At 37.8% G+C, this 8,558-nt stretch overlaps 1 pseudogene; it reads left to right on the forward strand.

The window, feature by feature from the left end:
* Positions 1-5,825: 5,825 nt before the first annotated feature.
* On the forward strand, positions 5,826-7,636 carry LOC108590560 (heat shock protein 75 kDa, mitochondrial pseudogene; annotated as a pseudogene).
* The last annotated feature ends 922 nt before the right edge of the window (positions 7,637-8,558 follow it).

Consider the following 8,558-nt stretch of genomic DNA (forward strand, 5'->3'; position numbering starts at 1 on the left):
ATATCCCACCAACAGTGTAAAAGTAGCCCTATTTCTACACATCCTCTCCAACATCTGTTGTCTCCAGATTTTTTTTTTTTTTGAGATGGAGTTTTGCTCTTGTTACCCAGGCTGGAGTGCAATGGCACGATCTCGGCTCACTGAAACCTCCGCCTCCTGGGTTCAGGCAATTCTCCTGCCTCAGCCTCCTGAGTAGCTCGGATTACAGGCACGTACCACCATGCCCAGCTAATTTTCGTATTTTTAGTAGAGACGGGGTTTCACCATGTTGACCAGGATGGTCTCGATTTGTTGACCTCGTAATTCACCCACCTTGGCCTCCCAAAGTGGTCTCCAGATTTTTTAATGATCGCCATTCTAACTGGTGTGAGGTGGTATCTCAATATGGTTTTGATCTGCATTTCTCTAATAACCAGTGATGATGAGCATTTTTTCACATGTTTGTTGGCCTCATATGTGTCTTCTTTTGAAAAGTGCTGTTCATGTCTTTCAAGCACTTTTGGATGGGTTTGTTTGTTTTTTTCTTATAAATCTGTATTTGATTATTATATATTAATGTTAGCAAAGACAAAAACTGCTAATGTATAAGAATCATTTTTTGATAATTTCTTTGTCATTTTATTGACATATAACAGTTGCCAAATAATTTAATGAACATATCAATGATTCTGCAATCTACTTTCCAAATGGAACAATATTTCTAATGCTAAATTAGCAAAGGTAGACTTTTAATGATTTGAAATCACGATACGATTTAATATTTACCTATTCTATAGTAGATAATGTGATGTCAATTCAAAGATTTAAATTCTCAGGTTCAGCATTCATACTGCTTTCTTTCACCTTATGCATTTTTCCAGTAAAATAAGAGATACTATGTACCTTGATGGCTTGGGTGTGGCTATAAATTCTGAAAATGATGTTTCAGTTATAAATAAATAGTGAGAAGGAAGTTTGCTCACTGACTCAATTATAGTAAGTTAGAACTTTGCAGATCTAATACTATGTAAACCTTTAAAAAGTGACAGAGGTACAAGAGAAGATAAGTGCTTCAATTAATAATCTCATTGAATAATTTTCACCTACTTACAGAACAGTTAACTGCCTCTTTCTTGCTAATAGAAAATATTGCTTTTCCAATAATAAAAATAAAAGATACTAATTACTATAAATAATGAAATTATAAATTCATAAGGAATATAATATAAATTGTCAATTATTACACACTTCTTAAAAAATTGCCAAGTAAATTTTTATAAATTTCCATATTTGAGAGACTGTGAAGATGTTCTTAGAGGCTTATAGATTTTGCAATAAAATTGAAGCTAATATAAACTAGTCATTTGTAGTGGATTGTACTCAACTGACGTATGACATATTCATTACTTTTTAAAAAGCATATGTTCTTGCATCTATTTGAAAATAGGTAAACAAACTTAATATGGTTCCATCACTATCCAGGTACTTAGGATACACCTATTCTCCACAAAGACAAAGATCCCTGCTCTTTTACAGCTTATAATTCTAGCGGGAAAACAAAGAATAAATAATAATAATACATGATAAAGTTGCAAAGCATGTGAGAAAGTGACAAATGGTCTGAAAGAAAAAACATGTGGAGCCAGCGAGGGAGTGGACATGATAGTGTTAACTAAGGTGGCAAGAGTTCATCAAAAATCTTAAAGAAGTAAATGAAGATCGACTAAGCAGATACCTGGGCATTGGGCATTTGAGACAGAAGGAACAGCTGTGGGGCAGTATGAGGTCTGCTGAGCTGGAGGAAAAGGAAAGATGGTAATGAAAAAAGTATCATAAAGCAAAGAATGATCAACTGATATACTGAGATAATCTATGAAATAGCACATTTTCTTGTTTCTGCCAAATTCATATGGAGGTGGGGGCATAGAAGAAAACAAGAAGGAAAGGTGAAACTGAGGGAGGCCCAGAGGAGGAACGGAGTCTTTGCAGAGTAAAACTTGTGAAGGATGATTCTTATAAATACATTACTTAATAACTATTTTTAAAGAAATGATTAAAGGAACACAAATGTAAAAATATTTTAATAGTTTACTTTGTGAATAAACTGTAAACAGAATTTTAAATATTAAAGCAAAAGGAATCAAACCTTGTTTGTTTCTTTTGTTTTGTTGTTTTCTACAAAAAGTAGAAACTTTTTTTTAAGGGACTTGCAAAGAAAATTAAAGAAAAGCATTGAGGGCAATATGATGAAGAAAAATGCTGAATTTTAAAGAGAATATACTTTTATAAAAGAAAATAGAAATATTATAAAAAGAAAATATTTTAGGAAAGAATAGAAGGAAGGAGGGAAAGAAGGAAGGAAGACGAAAGGAGTAAGGGAGGGAGGGAGGGAGGGTGGGAGGAAATATATAGATGTTAGGCAAATGTAAGAATCATAGTCAATTTTCCTAACTAGACTGATCTACACCACGCAGCTGAAATTCTCATGGCAGAGAGGATAAATAGTCTACATCTCTTTCATTTGCCCTTTAAGAATGGTACCTGATGTATCTGACATGAAACTAACTCTATATTCCTGGTATAGATGGCGATGGTATTGTTAAGAAAAAAAAAAAAGCCTACCATTTTAGAAATGTAGTCAAGAATCTTTCATTACCTTAGAGTATTGGAAATACCTAATATTGATATGTTAAAGAACAAAAGAAACAAAACCTCTTTCTCTTGGGATAACAAACCCAACTGCTTTTCTCCTTATAATTTGAGCATGAGTGTTTTCTGAAACTTTTCTTTTTCTTCAATCCCAAAGTGCTAAACTCCATTGACTGTTGTGCAAATCAATTGCAATTTTAGTAGAAATCCTTTTAGCTGAGCTTAAGTCTCGATTTATGCTTTTAATTATATATTGTTGCCTGAAATAAACTCATAAAATACTGAGTACATAAGCTTATCTTTGTGAAGTATTCCAAACTGCAGCTACGCCTTTTAACCCTCAAGGAAATTGATGAAAAGAGTGGAGGATTACGTGTGAAATGTCTGAAATATATTTAAATTGCCTATTTTTAACCCTTAAGAGTTTCTGTATGAAACAGTAATATATTAAATATATTACAGGACCACATGTCAGCAGTCTCTTTATTCCTGTATTGAAGCCAACAGTTCCCATGGGGTAATCCCTCCTCAGCTTCCGTTCTCCATCTAGTTCTTGTAACTGACCTCTCCCTTGCCTTCTCCAACAAGGCCAATGGCCTTCTTCCTGGTATCCACTTTATCAATCCTTCTTGATTTCTTTCATACTTTCTCACACATTTTAAAAGGTGTTTTAATTTTACTCTCCCCAAGTTTTATGTCAAGACCCTGATTGGAATGCTTACATAATCCTTCATCAGCCAAGAGTCATATATTTCAGGACCTTGGGTTCTGGAATTGACTCATCATGTTTATAAGAAATATCAATTCATTTTTATTTCTGAGTTTCCATCCTCACTGCTTTACCCTTGTAAGCTGTCAGTCCTTTGCTTTTATCTAACTCTGAAACATTCCAGTCTGGTTCTTTTTCTTTGCGGTATAAAGATTCTTATTAAAGGCAATGGCAATAGAAAGGAAATCCAGCTACATTTCAGTTTTGAAAACAATGATAGCCATAGAAGAGTCTTAGTTGTGTTAAATAATCTTTTTGAATTTTCTTTCTTACATGAAAGACTTCCGGGAGCAGGTCTACTGTTCTTGCACAAATACATAGTAAGACATAAACAATAATACCCTTGGAGGCTTACCAATGGATAATGATTTAGATTGTGACACCAAAAATATCATATGATCAATAATTACCTCTAAATTAAGAGAGAAATTCCCAGATCCCAGTCCAAATAAATTATATCTTTTCTTCCTGGGAAACTTTCAGAAAATAGCAAACTCTTTGCACAATTACTGATAAGATTGAGAAAAGATGTGCTCCAAACAGTCCATCTATGATTTATTTCCTGATATCGATAACTGAAGTGAAATTGTTCCCCTAGTCATAGAGATGATGGAGACTAAATATGATGCTATGGCAAATTGCTGAATCAGGAATTTTTTTTTTCATGGTGCCAGCTGTGTACAATCTATTTTGTAGAAACACAGGAAATTACAACTTAAAGGAACTTTATGGAAGTATTAGCAATAGAAAGAGGATGAGTAGTAGTAACAGTAGTAGCAGTGCAATGGTAGTAGTAGCAATATGGTGGTGCTAGTAAAGTGTAGTAGAAATTAGTGTATGGGTTCCATTATTTCCTCCCCAAATTCATATGTTGAAGCCCTAATGCCCAGTACCTCAGGATGTGATCGTATTTGGAGAAAAGGCCTTTAAATGTAACTAAGTTAAAATGAAGCCCTTAGTGTGGCCCCTAATCCAATCTGACTGGTGTCCTTGTAAAAAGAGAAAATTTGGGCACACAGAGAGATACCAGGATGCATGTGTACAGAGGAAAGACCATGTAAGATGGCTAATTTTATCTGTCAATTTGGCTGAGCCATGGTGCCCAGATATTTGGTGAAATATTCATCTGGGTGTTTCTGCGACAGTGCTTTTAGATGAGATTTACATTTAAATGGTTAAATTTTGAGTTAAGCATATTATCCTCCATAACATTGGTGGGCCTCCTTTAATCAGTTGAAAGCTGAATAAAACAAAATGCTGGCTGAGTGCATTGTCTCACACCTGTAATCCCACCACTTTGGAAGGCCTAGGCAGGTGGATCACCTGAGGTCGGGTGTTTGAGGCCAGGCTGGCCAACATGGCAAATACCCGTTTCTACCAAAAATCCAAAGGTTAGCCCAGCATGGTGGTGCATGCCTGTAATCCCAGCTACTTGGGAGGTGGAAGCAGAAGACTTGCTTGAACCCAGGAGGTGGAGGTTTTAGTGAGCTGAGATTAGGCCTCTGCACATTAGCCTAGGCAAGAGAGTGAGACTCGGTCTCAAAAAAAAAAAAAAAGAAAAAGAAAAAAAAGAACGAAGAGCTCACTTTTCCCAAGCAAGAAGGAATTATGCCAGCTAACTGTCTTTGGAGTTCATCTGCAGCATTAATTCTTCTTGGTTCATCAGCAGACTGCCCTTGGACTCAAAATACAACTTCCTGAGTCTCCAGGCTACTGGCCTTCGCCATTACATTCTGGACTTGCCAAGCCTCCACAACTGCATGAGCCAATGCCTTAAAATAATTCTCTTTCTGTGTATATGCTCATCCTAATGGTTCTATTTCTCTGGAGGATCCTGACCAAGTGGAGACACAGTGGAAGACAACCATCATCAAGCCAAGAGGACGGGAGAAGAAACCAAACCTGCATATTCCTTGATCTCAGGCTTGCAGCCTCCAGAACTGTGAGAAAATAAACTATTGTTTAGCAGTGGAAGTATAGCAAAACAGTAATTAAGATATAGTTAGGTAGTAGCAGCGTGGTATGGTAGTAGTAGTGTTACAGGATAGTAGCAATAGGGTAGTTAGGTAGCATTAAAGGTATATTAACAATAGAGAAACGGAGCGGTCCGGGCAGCCCGGCGCCCGCCGTGACGTCATCGCCCCTCGCCAGAGGACGGCCCCGCCCCGCTAGGCCCTGCCCCGTCCGGTTCTGAGTGGCTGTGCGCCGAGCTCTGGGAGGACAATGTGGCGCGCAAGTTGCGGGCGCTGCTGCTATCTCGCTGCTAACTGCTGCGTCTGCTATGAGCTCCGGCGCTGGCGGCCGCCCCTGGAGGAAAACCAATTCTGTGTCCACGGGGGACCACAGCCCAGTTCTGCCCCAGGCAAAACATGGCCTGGAGCTTCCAGGCAGGACAGGCCTTCGGCACGCAGACCACCGAGGACAGGAAGGAACCCCTGCACTTGATCATCAGCAGCACAGAGAGCTTGCAGGGTTCTACTTCCAAACATGAGTTTTAGGCCGAGACAAAGAAGCTTTTGGTCATCTTTGCCCGGTCCTTCTGCTCAGAAAAAGAGATGTTTATACGGGAGCTGATCTCCAATGCCAGCGATGCCTTGGAAAAACTGCGTTACAAACTGGTGTCTGACGGCCAAGCCCTGCTAGAAATGGAGAGTCACTTGTGGACCAATGCCCAGAAAGGCACCATCATCATCCAGGATACTGGCATCAGGATGACACAGGAAGAGCTGGTGTCCAACCTGGGGACGATCGCCAGATCGGGGTCAAAGGCCTTCCTGGATGCTCTGCAGAACCAGGCTGAGGCCAGCACCAAGATCATCGGCCAGTTTGTAGTGGGTTTCTCGGCCTTCATGGTGGCTGATAGAGTGGAGGTCTATTCCCACTCGGAATCCCCGGGGAGCCCTGGTTACCAGTGGCTTTCTGACAGCTCCAGAGGATTTGAAATCGTGGAAGCTTCGGGAGTTAGAACTGTTCTCACTTACGCGTGGGATCTGAATGATGAGAATGCATGGACGCATGAAGGGGAACAACACACACTGGGGCCTTTTGGAGGCCGGGATGGAGAACATCAGGAAAACTAGCTAATGGATGCTGGGCTTAATGTCTAGGCGATGCAACGATCTGTGCTGCAAACCACCATAACACTCATTGACCTAAATAACAAACCTGCACATCCTCCACATGTAACCCTGAACTTAAAATAAATGTTAAAGTAAAAAACTAATAAAATGATGCATGCATAGAGATAAATAATAGGTATTCAATACTTATAGAAGTGGACCATTTGTTAAGCCTTCTTAAATCTTAGTTTGTCACCTTTATAGTAAGTGAGAAAACAAACAAAAAAAGTTATTAAGGGAAATGTTTCTAGTGACTAAAATGGCAGCAGAGGTAGATAATTTGTTCAACATCTTTCTTGGGCCATGTATTATCCATTATGTTGCAGCAAAAACAACAAAAAAAAGATGTCTAGTCACTGTCAACAAGGAGAATATAACCTAATAAAAGAGAAACATTTTATAAATTATAGTTTTCTTCTGACAAGATGAATTAGAAAAGACAAATGTATTTACAATCTGCTGAGAGAAATGTGTGGCATGGAGGTAGAGAAAACTGGAAAAAGGAACAGACAGGGTTGAATCCGTGCCTGTTGTAGTAGGAATAAGAACCAGCCATGTCTTCTGCAGGTTGGAAGTTTGAAGGAAACGCAGCAAGATATGAATTTCAACAAGCATATTTGAACTAGATAATGAAGAGCTTTAAAAGACACACTGGAATTTGAACTTTGATATTTTGGCATTTAAAAAATTAGAAGTTTTTCAGAAAATGAAACAATCATTGTTTAAGTATACCCATGATAATTAGAGTGAATGATGGAATCACTAAAAAATTAGACTGTTTAAAGACACACATGATAAAATAATAGCAAGAAAGCTATGAGATGAGAAAATAATTTTTAGTTAAAAATTATATTGCTAACAGAAGAGTTTATATGTTCCTAGTGACACTATAAATTAATAGGCTCTGCAAAGAAACAAAGTATGAAGTCATAAATTTAAAAATTTATTTTGTCCTATTTTGCTCTACTAACTCTACCTTAGGTACTATCTATGTATTTTTCTCATACACACACACACACGTGCATACACACATGTATGTTCACGTGTACACACACGTTTAGGACATAATGATAGTATGTACATGTATGATATGTTCTACGTGCATGTATATATACATATAGAGAGAGATAATGATATATCACATTGTTATGTAATACATATATACAAGTTATAAAATATAAAAATTCACCAATTGATCTATAATAGTGAAAAGGCATAGTAATTGATCACTGACTAATTTTTAGTGTTTATCATTGTATTAAAATAATGTCCTATGTATAGGGACATGAAGATTTGAGGAAAGCCCATTTTGATCAAAACAAAATATGGTGTTTAGAATATAGAGCAGAAAATAAAATATACTCCAATGATGAGAACAATGAAAAATGATGCGGAGGTATATTTTATATTGTTATTTATATTATTGTGTCATTTTTAAATAATAGAAAAATTTCTACTAAATATATGTAAGTAGATATTCTAAAATACAGATAGGCATGCTCATTGAAAATTTAAACGATATAGCTACCATGATCTTATTCTTTGCCATGCCTCATACTAGGGCAAAGACTGCTCATAGGTGGTACTTCATAAATACCTACTAGAGGCTGGGTGTGGTGATTCACTCCTGTAATCCCAGCACTTTGGGAATCTGAAGCAGGCAGGTTGCTAGATCTCAGGAGTTTGAGACCAGCCTGGGTGCCATGGCACAACCCCATCTCTACAAAAATTAAAAGAATTAGCCAGGCATGTGCCACATGCCTGTAGTCCCAGCTATGCAGGAGGCTGAGATGGGAGGATAATTTGAGCCCGAGAGGTGGAGGCCAATGGGCATAAGGAGGCAGAGATATTTGTTGCCTATGACTTTGAACACAGGCATTTGCAATGAAAGGAAAATAAAATGGGTGTGGGCTAACAGTTCAATAAAGCATTTTTTTTAGTCTTGTGTATTGTTGGTAGACCAAACAGTTTCAAAAGGTGATCCCCAGGCTTTCAAAGGGAGGGGGGGAGAAGAAAGAAAGAAAGAAAGAAGAAAGAAAGAA

This window comes from Callithrix jacchus, chromosome 2 (assembly GCF_049354715.1).
Source record: "Callithrix jacchus isolate 240 chromosome 2, calJac240_pri, whole genome shotgun sequence".
NCBI lineage: Eukaryota > Metazoa > Chordata > Mammalia > Primates > Cebidae > Callithrix > Callithrix jacchus.